Source organism: Schistocerca nitens, chromosome 11 (genome assembly GCF_023898315.1).
Source record: "Schistocerca nitens isolate TAMUIC-IGC-003100 chromosome 11, iqSchNite1.1, whole genome shotgun sequence".
NCBI lineage: Eukaryota > Metazoa > Arthropoda > Insecta > Orthoptera > Acrididae > Schistocerca > Schistocerca nitens.
In genome coordinates, this window is record NC_064624.1 from 87,557,836 (window position 1) to 87,575,126 (window position 17,291).

At 53.5% G+C, this 17,291-nt stretch overlaps 1 long non-coding RNA gene across 8 annotated transcripts in view; it reads right to left on the reverse strand.

The window, feature by feature from the left end:
• The window catches only part of LOC126212898 (uncharacterized), a 1,289,673-nt gene that overhangs the window by 580,554 nt on the left and 691,828 nt on the right, over positions 1 to 17,291 (reverse strand). The window lies entirely within an intron of this gene.

Below are 17,291 nucleotides of genomic sequence, written 5' to 3' on the forward strand. Positions count from 1 at the left end.
GGTGACAGCGCTGGGAATGAAGGTGGGGCACTATGTGGTGGCGACTGTGGTGCTGCAGGTGGTGACTCAGGTAGGGGAAGCATGAGTAGTTGTAGCAGGGCAGGTTGGGGGAGGAAGTCATTTCGGTTGGCGATAGCAGTGGTAGGGGGGGGGGCAGGAGCAGGAGCAGGAGCAACATACCGATGGTGTTACAGGAACGAGGAGGAGATAGAAGGGGAGGAGACTAAAGAGGGGACCTGGAGTAGAAGGGTTTGGCCCATGAGGTTACAGTGGGTGCAGGCGAAGGGGAGGTGTAGATGATGATGGTAGTGGGGGTGTCCATGATTGAAGGCAGTGTCCACTGGCGACAGGAGTCGCCAAAGTGGGAAAAGAACTAAGACAGGGGCCAATGGTGGCGAGCACAGAGCGGCGGCAAGCGTCAGGTGGCAGGTGATGGGTAGCAGCGATGGTGAGCGGATGGAAAGATGGCAGTGGCCAGCAGACAGATGGCAATGGCAGGGGCTCTTCCAAAGTGACGATTAGACCTTGACTGTAGCCCAAACAGCGTAATTCTACTCTTTGCAACTGAGGGGATCCAACCCTCGTATCCAGGGGATGTTTTTTCATATGTGATATATTACAATACAGCATCATCAGTCTTTTGAGGTCTAACTGTGTTGGTGAGGCAGTAAATTTATCCACACGGCAGTGATGCTGCATCACTGCAATACACTTTGGAGGTGTGATGGTGGGACTTACTGTACCACCCTCCAATGGTAACAGTACTACATCAGTCAGGCAGAAAAACATAGCCCGACATTGGTGGGTGGGGTGGGAAAGCATTGGGTTTAGAATTGGGGCTTGGACCACCAAAGGATGTAGCTGCAGTGGGTGTGCCAGGTCTATCATTAGCCAAGATCGGTATCTGATTCCTCAAGGATGGTTAGAGGAACCAGATATCGATGCCAGCGGTGTATAAGTGTGGTCCGAACATGGCGTAGCCCATGGACAGCGTACCGCAGGGCATTCACTTTCTCATAGAGTCACTGTGCATTGTTGCATATGGTTGTCTTGAGGGGGACAATATCTGCTTCCTCATGGAGAGTCACAATTCTCTTGAGTGGTGGGGCATGCAGGCTGCACCTGAGAACCTTGTTCTACAAGTGCTGCAACGCCCGCACCCTGGTGACACTAACTGTGGCCTATACAGCGGAGCCATACGTGTGGGCAGGCAGGATAACTGCTCAGTAGATGCGGAGTTTGGTATGCAAGTTAAGTTCCCTAATGTGAAAGAGGGGGTACAAAGCCCTGGTCAAATTTTGCCCCTTGTTGGCTACATACACCGCATGTAAGCGGAATAGTAACTTGTGGTCGATCCAGACCCCTAGATAGGAACCAGTGCACCTGCCCGCCTGCAACCAAAAGATTGAAGTGGAGGACTGGGCGGCGTTTCATGTAATAGACAGCCATAGTTTTGGTGACATTAAGATCTATTCTGTTTGTCCGACACGAGGTGATGGTGGCATCTATCTGTCTGTCACTGGAGGCGGGCGATGACGGCATCAATAATATGGCCAGTGGCATATGGTGCTATGTCTTGAGCTTATTGTGCCAGGTGGTACTCAAGGGTGACTGGCATGTCATTCACATGGATATTAGAAAGAACGGGAGACAGCATTGATCCTTGTGGAGTGCCTACCGACAATTGGTGAATGTTGGAACGCATTCCCTGTTGAGCCACTAGGGAAGACCTACTACAGAGGATGTCATCCACAATCTTGACATAGATATCCGGTGTAGGGGTCTGTGTCAGCATCTTGTGCACTAGGTTGTCATGCCATTGAGCGAGGTGGCGCAGGGGTTAGCACACTGGACTCGCATTTGGGAGGATGACAGTTGATTCCTGAGTCCAGCTGTCCTGATTCAGGTTTTCTGTGATTTCCCTAAATCGCTTCAGGCAAATGCTGGGATGGTTCCTTTCACAGGGTAAGGCCAACTTCGTTCCCCATCCTTCCCTAATCCAACGAGACCGATGTCCTCGCTGTTTGGTCTCTTCCCCCAAATCAACGAAATTGTTATGCCAGAACTTGTCATAGGACTTCTTCAAGTCGAGAAAAATGGCAGCTGTCGACTTGATGGTGTTGAAACCTTTGGTTACTTGTTCAGTGATTCGTAGGACCTGAAGTTCAGCAGAGAGGTGCGAAGTAAATTCGAACTGTTCAGGTCGGATCGTCTCAAACGCCGCCAGAGATTGGGAAAGTCGATGGGGGATCACAGATTGATGGACCTTCGCCCTGGTATTTAAGAGGCTGATGGGCCTTTTGTTAGTGGGGACCACAGGGTCCTTGAACCACATGGGGATCGCAATCAGCTGGGCATGCTTCCACTGAGGGGGGAAAAGCCAGACGTGAGACAACCATTTAAAATCTTGTTGAACAAGATGAGAGGTGTATGCGGAAGGCGGCAATGATGGTCATTGAAAATTCCGTCCAGTACAGGGGCTCACCGGCCACATTTCCGTCGTAGGATCCGCTGCCATGGGCGTCAGGGGGCAGACAGAGGTGGATGGTTGCGGAAAGCGGAAATAGCTATCAGGACATCGTATTCGTCGTGTAGTTCGTCTGGGGAAAGGTCGGGGCAAGTGGGTGGTTTTTCAGGGGATGCAACCCCCGAATGTGTGGTAAATGTCTGCTGCATAAAGCATTATAATTCTCGTAAATTGTATTTAGGTACTGCAACTGTCAATACTAAAAGTTGTTATAGGAGTCACAGCAAGTGGCCATTAGGTTTCTAAATGTTATTGACTACATAATGAAACAGGGACCAATCATGAGCTATATTTCATCCAGTCTCTTTACGGTGAAAAAAGTGAACATGAATCATGAAACACATGGAAGGATACGTCACAAGCAAAGTAGCCATTGGATGCCACTATCATCTGCCACTTCCAGGTGGGAATGCAATTCCTCCAGAAGACGCGTCACCACAAAAAACGGTTGCCGCTGTCGTTGCTGGGAACTGGCCTTAATACATACGATGCTAGTCTGTCATCTTTACCTATCGGACATGTTGAAGACCCTAATTCACACATTCAGCTCGCTTTTTTTTCCTTTTAAACTAACGTTAAAAACTTCACTCCCACAAACAAACACTGCAGTAACTGCAAGAGCAGCTACCGCGCTGCCATCTGTTGATGGCGCCAAGCAAAAGTGCCGTGGCCGTTCCACTGTTCGATAATAGCCTATTGTGGCAGTCGAGTTTTTTCCGCAGTTCAACGTTTCAAGGGAGAATAGTTGAATTAAAGCTCAGGCCAATAGGTATATATTTTTAATTATTTACCTTCCTATGAATCATCTTGCGCTTGAGCGATTTACGACAAGAATATATCACAATCGTTGATGCATTCTCTGACGAATGCTGTATACAATCAGTAATGGTTGACCAATGTGGCCATCCCCCCACTCCTCACTCTCCCATCTCCCTCACTATTTGTCTCCCCATCCCCGTCTCCCCCCTCCCGCGCATCCTCTGATCCCTTCTCTCCACTCTCTCCCTCTGCTCCTTCCGTTTCCGCTGCCCGCTCTAGGGTGGTCGCCTGGAGGGCCACGGCCCACGCTCAACTCTCCCCTTCGCCTTCATCATCACCATCGCCTTCGCCATCGCCCTCACCATCTCCGGCGCCGACTCCAGCACCAGGACCTGCAACTCCCTGCCACATTCCAGTTGCTCCCATCCCCCACACCTCCTCCGCCGCCGTCAAACGCCCCAGTGGCACCCCTGCCTCCTCTACTCCTAAAAAGGCTCCCCCTCGTCCCCCTTCCCCAGCCCATCATGCCATGGATGTCTCCCCACCTGTCCCTGCCTCTCCCCCTCCTCCTCCCCCTCCTCCTACCGTACCTCCTCTCCCATCCTGATCCCTCTCTTCTTGACTCCCAGAACCTTACCCTCTTAATTTACCAGCATTTTCCTGGTGCCCCCATCTCCCTCCTCACTCCTCGCCGTGATTCGGTCCTCATCACCTCCACCAGCCCTACCCTTCACACAGATCTCCTTTCCCGCATCCCTGTCACCCACATTGGCCCTAATGCCTCCTTCACCCCTGCCCCTTCCCCACCTCCCTCCCGCCAACCCCAACATCCGTGTCGCCCGCCAGCTATCACCACCGTGATCACTCGGCTTAGTCTGACGATCACGGAGGAGGAGGTGTTGGCGGAGCTCAAGGCGCATCCCCATCTGGAGGTGCGTGCAGTTCACCGTATACACAACTCCACTGGCCCCACCCGCCTTATACGGGTCTTTACTGAACACGCCCCTTCCATAGACCGTCTCCTGAAGGAGGGTGCCCTTTTCTTTCACCAACGCTACCAAGTTGACCCTTCCCGTTCCCCTCCTCAATCCCTTAACATCCATATTCGTTCTGCCGCCCAGTTACGGCAGTGGCATCGGTTCCTCTCCTTCCTTCAAGGCGATCTCGTCTCCATTCCCCAGCACACCCGTCCCGAATCCAACTCCCGTCCCAATGTTATCCGTTCCTCCCCTAACCTCCTTGGCCGCATAACGGTGGATGTCCTGGAGCTTGTTGGTAGCGACCATCTCCCTGTCCTCCTCACCGTTTCAGACGGTCGTCGCCCCCGCCCCGACCCTCGTAATGACCCTCCCCCAAAGTACGTCCATGACTATTCCCGTGCCAACTGGAATGCCTACCGGGATACCCTCTCCACACAGGTCGATAACCACCCCTTCACCTACCACCACCCTGACAATGTTACCCATGCCGCCTCCTTTCTCCAGCACACCTTATCTGAGGCCGTGGAGGCCCACGTCCCTACTGTCGCCATCCATCCCCACCATCCTACCTTACCCCCACAGGCCGTCCTCCTCCTCCATGAATCCCGCCGTCTCTACCGCGCCTTCCTCCACACGTGTGACCTGGATGCACTACGATGCCATCGGCAACTCCAGTGACACGTTCGAAATTTGCTCACGGCTAAGAAATGCCGGGACTGGCGACAGACATGCACCCGTTTAAATGCTACCCTACCTATAAACTCGTCCAAGTTCTGGTCAGCCTTCCGTCACCTTATCAGAACTAAACCCTCCCCCTTCTATCCTCGTCTCCACGCTGACCACCCCTTCCCTGACACCCTTAGTAAGGCCAATCACTTTGCCTCCTACCTCTCCGATATCTTTTCAATCCCTGATGATCCCCAGTTCGATTACTCCCTCTTCCCGGATGTCCCCAATCGAACAGACACCTCTGTCCCTTCCCTCACACCTGGTTTCCAGTACTTGGACAACATTGCACACATGGAACTCAATGCCCCTATCACTACACAGGATCTCATTGCCACACTCTGCACAAAATGCAACACCACTCCTGGTCACGATCATGTCACCTACCGCCACCTTCGTGAAGCTCCTGTCTCCACCCTGGCCAGGCTCTACAATGAGTCCTGTCCACCGGCTACTACCCTGACCTGTGGAAAACTTCCCATATCCTGATGTTCCTTAAACCTGGTAAACCGCCATCCGACGTCTCCTCCTACCATCAGCCTTACCTCAGTCTTCAGCATGGTCCTGGAATCCATCCTCACCCAGCGCATCCACCAGCATCTCCGCCAGCACCGCCTCCTTCCCGTTACCCAGTGTGGCTTTCGGCCGTCCTTCTCTTCTGATGACCTTCTTCACCTCACTCATCTCCTTTCTGAACAGCTTAATTCCCGTCGCTCCGCAATCTTCCTCTCCCTGGCCCTCCAATTTGCCTATGACTGTGTATGGCATTCCGGTCTCCTTTTCAAGCTCCAAACCTTCGCCCTTCCCATTAACTACGTCCATATGCTCGGCTCCTTTCTCTCCCTCCGACCTTCCTATGTCACCATCCATTACACGGATTCCTACACCTTTTTTCCCTCTGCCAGTGTGCCCCTTTTGTATATGGCGGACATGCCGCCGCCGTCACCCCCCGTCCACCTTCTCCCCTTTGCCGATGACACCGCCTTCTTTGCCCTTGCCCCCACCCTGCAGCGCTCCCAACACCTTCTCCAATCCCATCTTGACCAGTTCACCGCTTGGTGCAACCAGTGGTTGCTCAAGGTCAATCCCTCCAAAACCCAGGCGATCATTGTAGGCAAAACCACCCCTTCCATCCGCCTCCTCGAATTCTATCTAACCGTCTATGGCTGTCCTATCTCCCTCACCCCCACCCTTAAGTACCTTGGTGTCACCCTTGACCGTCGCGTCTCCTGGACCCCCCATCTCTGGACAATCCAAGCCAAGGGACGCTCCCGACTCCGCCTCCTCAAGCTCCTTTCCGGCCATACATGGGTTCTGGACCCCTCCACCATACTCCACACTTATAAATCCCTCATCCGCCCTATCCTTTGTTACGCCCATCCGGCCTGGATCTCCACCCCCTTACCTTTTATAAATCCCTTCAGATTCTTGAACGCCATGCTCTCCGCCTCACCTATCGCATCCGTCTCCCCTACCCCATGCGGATCCTGTACGACCTCATTCCGTTCCCCTACCTCCTCCTTTTCCTTGAAAGGATATGGATCCTCTACACCTCCCGTAAACGCGATCCTCCTCACCTGCTTGTCTCACCCATCCTCTCCCACCCCTGCCCGCTGCCGCGCCTGTATTCCTACGTCCCACCCGGTCTCCATCTCTCCACCCTCCTGACCCTCTCCCAAGGTGGCTTCCGTCAGCTCCCCCTCCCTGATGATGCCCTCCTCCCCTCCATCTACCCCTCCTACCAACTTTGATCCTCCCTCCCTCTTCCTGTTTTTGCTCCTTTGGGCACCCTCCCCCCCTTCTCTCCCCCTTCCCTCCCTCCTCCATTTCTCCCCACTCCTCCCCCAGGCTTCCCCTACCCTATCCGTCTACTCCTCCTCCCATCTCCTCAGCCATTGGCATCTTTGTTTCTCCCCTCCCCCCCACCTCACCCTTCTTCCCCTCTTGGCAGGTCCCCGGACTCCCACACGCTACATGGACTTTCGCGTGCCGGAGATCATCGCCATTAGTGTCTTGTGTGTGTCGTCGTGTTTAGTATTCAGTGTTCACCATCACACTCCATCGTTCACCGGTGCCATCGACATCTTCAGTGTTTGTGCGTCGTGTCAACAGTTTGTAGTGTGGATTGTCATCGAGTGTGAACGGCTTCATGTTTTTTACGTTCATGTGTCTACTGTTTTTTACCCGCCGTTTTGTTCCAACTCATATGTCTTCTCTGCTTTATCATTGTACTATCTTTGGCTGAAGAGCGGCGTATTGTGCTGCTGCCAGCCTACCTGTTTTGATATGGGTATTAAAATCACAATAAAGAAAAAAAAAATGACCAATGTGGATTCGAGGGTTGTATTCTCTCACTTCCTCATCGAGGACTCACACTCCCTGGGCTACTCTCAGGGTGTATCTTCGACGTGGAAGAGCCCCAACCGTGCCTGTCGTGTTGTTGCCCGTCTGCACGCCGTCGCTGCTGCCCGCGGTCCGGCCGCCGCCGCCGCCCGCCGGTGCTCGTCTCCCGGTGCTTGCCGCCACCGCCGCCTGGTCGCCGTCCCTCATGCTCGCCGCCGCTGCCGCCGCCTAGTCGTCGTCTCTCGGTGCTCGCCGCCGCCTGGTCGCTGCCTCTCGGTGCTTGCTGCTGCTGCTGTCGCCGCCGCCGCTGCCGCTATCTCTCAGTGTTCGCCGCCGCTGCTGCCTCCCTGTGCTCACCGCCGCCCGGTGCTCGTCGCCACCCCCGTTTTAATTCCCTTTGTACTTCGGCGTCTCCTGTCGACTCTGAGGACTGCCTCCAATCATGGACACCCCAACTACCACCATCATTTACACCTCCCATTCACCTGTCCCCTTTGTAACATCATAGTGCTTCCTCTGGGATTAACCCGCCTCATCCACTTCCCCTACACACAGTCTCCTCCCCATCTATCTCCTCCTCATCACTGTATCCCCACCTGTATGTCACTCCTGCTCCTACCCCTACTCCTGCACCTGCTGCTGCTCCTGCCGCTGCCCCTGCTCCCACCCCACCTTCCGCTCCTGTCACCCGCCATGACGACTTTCCTCCTCTCCTCCCTGCAACTACTTCTGCTTCCCCTGCCCGAGTCACTGCCCGCCACGCCACAGTCGCAGCCACAGAGCGCCCTACCCTCTCATATGGTGCTACTGCCTCACAGGTGGGCCCTGCCTCCCACCACCTCCCCATCCATCCAGTCCCTCATCCCACCTCCCAGGCAACACCCGCAAAAAAATCTTCCAAGCGGCCCAGCGGCGACATCTCCTCTATCCCCTCATTCAAAAAGCCACTGCCCGCCCCACCTCCCGCTGACCCCCACTATGGATACCACCCCACCTCCCACCTCTCCAGCCCCCTCCCTGTATACCTTCGTCCTAGCCAACCCTGATCGGAAATTCCTGTATGCCCGCACCCTCACCCTTGAAATCTGGAAGTACATCCCCAGTGTACCCATCACCCAACTTATCCCTCAAAGAGACTCTGTTCTCCTCGTCAGCACCAACTGCCTCGTCATCCGCCGACCCTCACTGCCGTCATCACAAAACTCAGCCCTGTGGTCATGGAGGCTGAGGTGTTGGCGGAACTGAACGCCCACCCCACCCTGGAAGTCCGCTCCACCCGCCATATTTACAACTCCTCTTACCCTACTTTCCTCATGTGTATATTTACAGAGTCCGCCTCCTCTGTCGACCACCTCCTCACGCAGGGTGCCCTGATTTTCAACCATCGCTACCCTGTCGACTCGTCCCATTCCCCTCCTCAATCCTAACACTGCCAGCACTGTCTTCTGTACAAAGACCACCTCACCCAAAACTGCAAGAACCCACCCACCTGCCCCCATTGTAAAACCTCCCACTTCCTTAAACAGTGTCCCAGCCTCGCCTCCCCCCCATCCTGCAACACCTGCAATGAACCTCACCCCACCTATTCCTCCAAATGCAAAGCCAAGCCCCCTCCCACCAATCCTGAACTCAGTGTCTCCATTCGCCCCATCGACCCACCCACCCACCCTAACAATTCCCTCCGCCCTCCCTCTACAGCAGAAGACATCATTCAGTTCCTCACCATCGTCCTGCAGAACATCCACCCCTTCCAGCACCCCCACATACTCCAGCAGATTTCCCTTGCTGCCCCTCTGTTTACCACTTAAACACCTATGCCACCTACTCCCACAACCAGGCCCACTTTACCTTCACCCACCTCGACACCCTCATTTAAGCCCCTCTCTCCCCTTCCCGCACCCTTCCCACCTCCAACCTCCTTGCGCGTCAACAGTATCAACTCCTCTACCTCAACATTCACTCCCTCCCTGCAAACAAATACCTCTTCATGCATACCCTCTCCCACGTTGACTCTTTCATCCTTAATGAAACCTTCCTCCAACCCCACCATGTTGTCCGCACCTCCCACTATCTCCTTCACCGCACTGACAATACCCTTCCCCTAGTCTGAGGTGCGGTCGCTATACGCCACCTCAGGCATCTCCCTGTCCAGCCACAACCCCTCCTCAATGATCCGACTGAACACCTTCTCCTCAGCCTATTTTTTCCCTCCCTCACCATCACCTGTGCCACTATATATATCTGCCCTGCAGCTCCTCTCCCACTTGCCTTCATTTCCCATGTTGACCGTACCTTCTCCACCTATGTGATCGCTGCTGACCTCAACATCCACAGCCGTGACCCTGCCACCCTTCAGCAGTGGCATCAGTTCCTTGCCACCCTCTATGGTGACCTTGTTCCTCTCCCACAGCACACCCGTCCTGAAAGTAACTCGACTCCCAATGATATCCTCGCTTCCCCCAACCTCCTTGTTTGCATCGCCATTGATATCCTCGATCCCGTCAGTAGTGACCATCTCCCTGTCCTTCTCACCATCTCTTCTACCTGTCCTGCCGCTGCAGCCACCTCCCCAGCTGCCGCTCCAAAGTTTGTCCATGACTACCACCGTGCCAATTGGGAAGCCTATCGGGAATCCATTGCCTTACAGGTCGAAAGCCACTCCCTCATCTTTCACCACCCTGATGACATCACCAATGCCTCTTCCTTCCTTCAGAAGACCACATAACTGACGCTGTGGAGACTCATGTCACTACCAAACTCATCCACCCTCACCGCTCTATGCTTCCTCCACAGGCTGTCCTTCTTCTGCGTGAATCCCGCACGCTCTACCACTTCTTCCTCCACACTTGTGACCGCGATACTCTCACCTACCACCGGCAATTACAGTGACACATCCGGAACCTCCTTACAGCAAAGAAACGCCGGGACTGGCCCAGACATGCACATGTATCAACTCCACCCTCCCTATCAACTCCTCCAAGTACTGGTCAGCCTTCCACTGCCTTACTGGCAGCCACCCCCCCGCATTAGCCCATTCCCCATGATGATTGACCCTTTCCTGACAACCTCAGTACGGCTAACCATTTTGCTTCCCACCTATCCGAGGTCTGATCCATTCCTGACGATCTTCATTTTGATTACTCCCTCTTCCCCACTGTCCTTGACTGCACTGACACCTCTGTCCCCCCACTCGTCCCTAGCTTCCAGTACTTGGATCGGTTACCCCCTCACACATTAACACTCCCATCACCGCACAAGACATCAGACTCATCCTCTGCTCCAAACGCAACACCACCCCTGGTCATGATGGCGTCACCTACCACCATCTCAAGGAATCCCCCCCATCCTTCCTGTCTGTCCTTGCTACCCTGTACAATGTCCTCCTCTGGATTTTACCTCGACCTGTGGAAGACTTCCCGTGTCCTGCTGTTCCCTAAACCTAACAAACCCCCCTCTGTTACCTCTTCCTATCATCCCATCTGCCTCACCGTGTTCAGTAAGGTCTTCGAGGCCATCCTCTCTCACCGTATTCATTGCCACTTTAACCAGCACCACCTCCTTCCCCTTACCCAATGTGGCTTCCGGCCTTCCTTCTCCGCCAAAGACCAGCTCCTTAACCTTACCAATCTTCTTTCCACCTAACTTAACTCCCATCCCTCCGCTATCTTTGTTTCCCTTGATCTCCAGAACGCCTATGACCGTGTCTGGCATCCCAGGCTCATCTTCAAACTCCAGACCTATGCTCTCCCCATCAACTTCGTCCGTCTCGTTGCATCCTTCCTCTTCCATCGTCCCTCCTATGTGACTATCCACAATTCCAACTCCCGTACTTTCTATCCCTCTGCCGGCGTGTCCCAAGGTTCTGTCCTATCCCCTCTGCTCTATCTCCTGTACACTGCTCATATGCCAAAATCTCCCCCACCTGTTTATCGTCTCCAGTTTGCTGATGACACCGCCTTCCTAGCCCTTTATCCTACCCTTGAATGGTCCCAACGTACCCTCCAAAACCACCTTGAACAATTCACCACTTGATGTAACCAGTGGTTCCTCCGTATCAATCCCTCCAAGACCCAGGCGCACCACCCGCTCCTTCCGCCTCCATGATTCCTGTCTCACCATTTATGGCCGTCCTATCCACCTCACACCTACCCTCAAATACTTTGGCCTCACACTCGACCGCCACCTCACCTGGACTTCCCATCCGCTTACCATCCAAAACAAGGCTCACAACCACCTCCGCCTCCTGAAACTCTTGTCCGGCCGGATGTGGGGTCTGCATCCTTCCACCATCCTTCACATCTACAAATCCTTGATCCGTCCCATCCTCTGTTATGCCAGTGTAGCTTGGATTTCCGCCCCTCCCCAGTTCTAAAAAGCCCTCCAAATCCTCGAACACCTTGCACTCCGCCCCGCCTTCCACCTCCGCCTTCTGTCCCCCACGTGCATCCTCTATGACCTCATCCCCCTCCTCCACCTTCTCCTTTTCCTTGAACACATCTGCACACTATATATTGTCTGATGCCTTGATCCCCCTCATCCCCTGGTGTCTCCATTCCTCTCCACTCCCAACCAATTTCAGCGCCTTTACCGTTGTGTCCCATCCTCTCTCCATCTCCACACCCTCTATCTCCTTTCCCAACACAACTTCCACCGTCTACCCCTCCCGGATGATGAGCTTTGCCCTGACATCTACCCTTCCTACCAACTCTAACCCCATCTTCCTGCCTCCTCCTCAGGGAGGAGGAGAGGGACTCCTCCCCCTCTCTCCTCCTGAGTGGCTTCCCCCTCCTACTCCCCCTCCCTCTCTTGTGCCCCCTTTCAGTGTATCTGCACTCCCCCCTGCCCTGTCTTCCCTCGTCATCTCCCAACCCACGTGTCTCCTGCCTCTCCGTGTACCCGCTGATGCCCCTACTCTCTTCATCGCGCCACTTCCCCTGCTGCCCTTTGCCCTGCCCTCCTTTTCCATCCTCTCTGCCCTTTCCCTCGGCAGGTCCCACCTGGCAGTTTTATTCTTCATCATGTGAGCTACAAGTTAGTTTTAAGCGTGTTGTTCTGGAGTGTTTTTAATACTGTGGTCGACTTTTAACCTGTGCATGTCCATTCAGTGTCTTCTCTGTGTTTTGAGAATCACCAGCAGTGTTTTTTTACTTTCTGGTGACTTTTCTAACTATCCCCCATGAACGTCTCCATGTCGGTCTATTTTTACCTCCATTTTCTCCCTTTACTCTGTTTTATGTTCCCCTTTTTTTATCGCCTTATGTATGTAACATTTTATTCTTATTTTAGTCGCCATGTCACTCGGCTGAAGGGCGGCGGATTGTGCCGCTACAGCCCTCCCCTGCCCATACGGGCCAGGGGAATGAAAACACAACAAAGAAAAAAAAATAGTTTTGCATCATCCATAACACGGATTCCTACACATTCTACCCCTCCGCCAGTGTTTCTCAAAGTTCCATCCTCTCCCCTCTTCTGTACATTCTGTACACGGCAGACATGCCGCCGCCTACACCCCCTGTCCACCTTCTCCAATACGCTGATGACACCGCCTTCCTCGCCCTCGCCCCCACCCTTAAACGCTCCTAACACCTTCTCCAATCCTATCTTAACCGGTTCATCACTTGGTGTAACCAGTGGTTGCTCAAGGTCAATCCTTCTAAAACCCAGGCGATCATTGTAGGCAAAACCACCCCTTCCTTCCATCTCTTTGATTTCTGTCTCACCTTTTGTGGCCGTCCTATCACCCTCACCCCAACCCTTGACTGTTGGCTCTCCTGGACCCCCCTGTCTCTGGACAATCCAAGTAGAGGCACGCTCCTGACTCCGTCTCCTCAAGCTCCTTTTTGGCCGCACATGGGTCTGGATGCCTCCACCAACCTCCATACCTATAAATCCCTCATCCGCCCTATCCTCTGCTACACCCACTCTGCCTGGAGCTCCGCCCCTCCTACCTTTTACAAATACCTTCAAATCCAAGAACACCATGCTCTCCGCCTCGCCTATCACATCCGTCTCCCCTCCCCCATGCGGATCCTGTATGACCTTATTCCGTTCCCACACCTCCTCCTTTTCCTCGAATGGATACAGATCCTCTATGTATGTAACTTAAACTTGATCCCCCTCACCCGCTTGGCTCTCCCATCCTCTCCCACTCCCATCCACTGCCACGCCTGTATTCCACCTGCTCTCCATCTCTCCACTCTCCATACCCTCTCCCACGGTGGCTTCCACCAGATCCTCCTCCCTGATGATGCCTTCATCCCCTACATCTATCCCTCCACTCAACTTTGATCCTCCTCTTCCACTTCCTGTGTTTTTTGTTTAGGGCACCCTCTCTCCCTTCTCTCCCTCCTCTCTTCCTCCCCCCTCCTCCCCTGGGCTTCACCTACACCCCTGTACCTTCTTTCTTCCCCCCTTCTCCTCTGCCCCTGGTATCTACACTCTCCCGTCTCCCTGCTCCCCCACTTTTCCCCTTTTGGCAGGTCCCTGGACTCGCACACATCAAGTGAACATTTGCGCACTGGAGATCATCGCCATCGGTTCTGTGTGTGTGTGTTTTCGTGTTAGTGCTTCAGTGTTTTCACCGCCCACGCTCCATCATTCATGTGTGTCATCTCAATCGTCAGTGTTCGTGTACAGTGCTGACATTTTTTTTATTTTTCTACACCTGTGAACGGCTTTGTGTTTTTTTGCTCCTGTGTCTACTGTTTTTGTGCACCATTATGTTTTGTGTTTCTATGTCCTCCTTGATTCTATTTGTACTGTCTGTGGCCGAAGAGTGGCGTACTATTGCCGCCGCCAGCCCACCTTTATATGTAAGGTGTGAAAATAACAATAAAGAAAAAAATTAGTTCTACCTAGTCTAGGGTCCCTGCTAAGGTGCAAAAGCAGCACCGTATTCTGTTCAACATCTGCTTCCTCCCCACCAACAAACATCTCCTACTCCACACCCTCCCCCACCACCATGTGGATGCCTTTATCCTCAATGAAACCTTTCCCCAACCTACTGACACAATTAACGTCTCTCCATATACCTTTCACCGCACCAACAATCCCCTTCCTGTTCTGCGTGGTGGAGTTGCCATTGGCCACCTCTGCCATCTTCCTGTTCGACCTCAACCTCTCTTCAATGACCCTACTGAACACCTGATCCTCGGTCTCTTCTTCCCTGACCTTACCGTCACCTATGCCACCATTTATATCTCCCCTGATACCCTGATCCCATATGATTTCCTCGCCGACATAGACCGCACCTTCTCCTCCTACATGATTGCCGCCAACCTCAGCATCCACAGCCACACATCCACACAGTTATGGCGGTGGCATTGGTTTATTGCCACCCTCCAAGGTGACCTCCCCCTCTCCTTCAACATATCTGCCCAGAATCCAATACCACTCCCAACGTAGTCCTTGCCTCCCGAAACCTCCTTGGGCGCATTACTGCAGACATCCTTGACCCTATAGGTAGCAGTCACCTTCCCATCCTGCTCACCCTATCAGGCAGACCTCGCCCTCACCCTGTCCACGACCCAGATTCGCCCCCGATACTCGTCCATGATTACTCCCGTGCCAACTGGGATGCCTACCAGGATACCATAGATACCCGGGTCGGACACCAACCTCTCATCTACCAGCACCCTGATGACATCACCCATACCGCTTCCTTTCTCCACTGGAATTTGTCGGAGGCCGTTGCGGTGCACAACCCCACCAAAACTATTCACCCTCACTGTCCTACCTTACCACCACAGGTCATATTCCTCCTCCACGAATCCCATCGCTTTTACCGCTCCTTCCTCCATACCCGGAACTGGGACACACTCCTCCACCTCCGGCAACTCCAACACCATATTAGAAACATGCTCACGGCCAAAAAACGCCAGGCCTCGTGATAGACATGCACCAGTCTTAATGCTTCACTGCTTATTAACTCCTCGAAGTACTAGTCAGCCATCAACCACCTTACTGGCACAAAACCTTCTCCTCACTATCCTCTCATACATGATGACCACCCTTTCCTGGACAATACCGGTAAGGTCAATCATTTTCCTCCCACCTGTCTGACGTCCTTTCCATCCCTGACGATCCACAATTTGATTATTCCCTCTTCCCTGACATCCAGGACCGCACTGACACTTCTCTCCCCCCACTTGCTCCTAGCTTCCAGTACTTGGGGGCCACACCATCACCGACCTCAATATCTCCACCATCACAAAAGACATCGTCACCACACTACACACCAAATGCAACACAGCTCCCGGTCACGATCCTATTACATACCACCACCTCAAAGAAGCCCGCTCTCCTTCGTTACAGGACTAGCCACCATCTATAATGTTATCCACTCCACTGGCTTCTACCCCAACCTGTGGAAGACTTCCCGGATACTTGTGTTTCCCACAGCTGACAAACCCCCTTCCAACACCACCTCCTACCACTCTATCAGTTTGACATCATTCTTCAGCAAAGTCCTGAAGTCCATCCTTACCTGCTGCATCCACCACCCCTCCACCAGCACTGTCTCCTTCCATTGACCCAATGTGGCATCCGACCTTCCTTCTCTGCCAATGATCTCCTCCTCCACCTGACACACTTCCGTTCCACTGACCTCAATTACTGTCACTCCGCCATCTTTGTGTCCCTTGACCTTGAATGTAGCCTCCTTCCGCTCTTACTGCCCCTCCTATGTTATCATCCACAACTCCACCTCTTATACCTTCTACCCCTTGGCAGGTGTGCCCCAAGGCTCCATCCTTTCCCCTCTCCTCTACCTCTTATATGTGGCAGACATGCTGCAGTCCCCACCACCTGTCCATCCTCTGCAATATGCCAATGACACCACCTTCCTTGTTCTTGCCCCCCACCCCTCCTACAGTCCCAGCGCCTCCTCCAGTCACACCTTGACCTTTTCACCACCTGGTGCAACCAGTGGCTCCTTAAGATTAATCCCTCCAAGACAGAGGCAATCATCATAGGCCCTACCAACCCCTCCTTCCACCTTCTATATTTCTACCTCACCATCTATTTCCACCCCATTGCCCTCACTCCCACCCTCAAGTACCTTGGCATCATCCTCGACCACTGCCTTCCTTGACCCCCCCCCCCCACCCAATTTCACATCCCAAGCCAAGGTATATAACTGTCTGTCTCCTCAAACTCCTCTCTGGTTGAACATGCAGATTAGACCCTTCCACTATCCTACGTACCTATAAGTCCCTCGTCCACCCCATCCTATGCTATGCCCACCCAACTTGGATCTCTGCCCCCACATCTGCTAGAAATCCCTCCAAGTCCTTGAGCACCAAGCTCTGTGCCTCACTTACTGCATCCGTCTCCTGCCCCCACATGGATACTTTATGATCTGATTCCCTTCCCCCGTCTCCTCCTGTTCCTAGAATAAATACAGATCCTATATGTCTCCTGCAAACTGGATGCCCCCATCCTTTGGTTTCACCCATCCTCTCCCACCCTAGCCCACTGCCCTGCCTGTACCACAGTGTCCCACCTGGTCTCCATCTCCACATGCTCCATACCCTCGCCCAAGGTGGCTTCCACCAACTCCTCCTCCCAAATGATGTCCTTGTGCCTTCCATCTACCCCTCATACCAGGTCTAAACCCTCCTTCTTCCCCCTCCTCAAGGCTCCCTCTCTACCTCCCTTTCCCCCTTCCCTTCTTCATCCTTTTCCCCAAACACCTTTTTCCTTTTCACCTCCCAGGGCTTCCAGCTCCTTTCCTTCTCCCCTCCACTGCCCCCTCGTACCCCCCTCACCGTCTCTTCCCCCTTTTCTTCCCCCATCCTCCCTTCACCCAGTGGTAGGTCCCCTTAAGCACCATGATTTTTAACGTTTTCGTTGTGGTGTCAGTGTTACTCCAGTGCTGTGTGCAGTGTTATGTTCCACCAGCACCAACAGTGTCACCAGCATCATTGTGTTCCCACAGTGTGGTGTTTCTTTGTTTT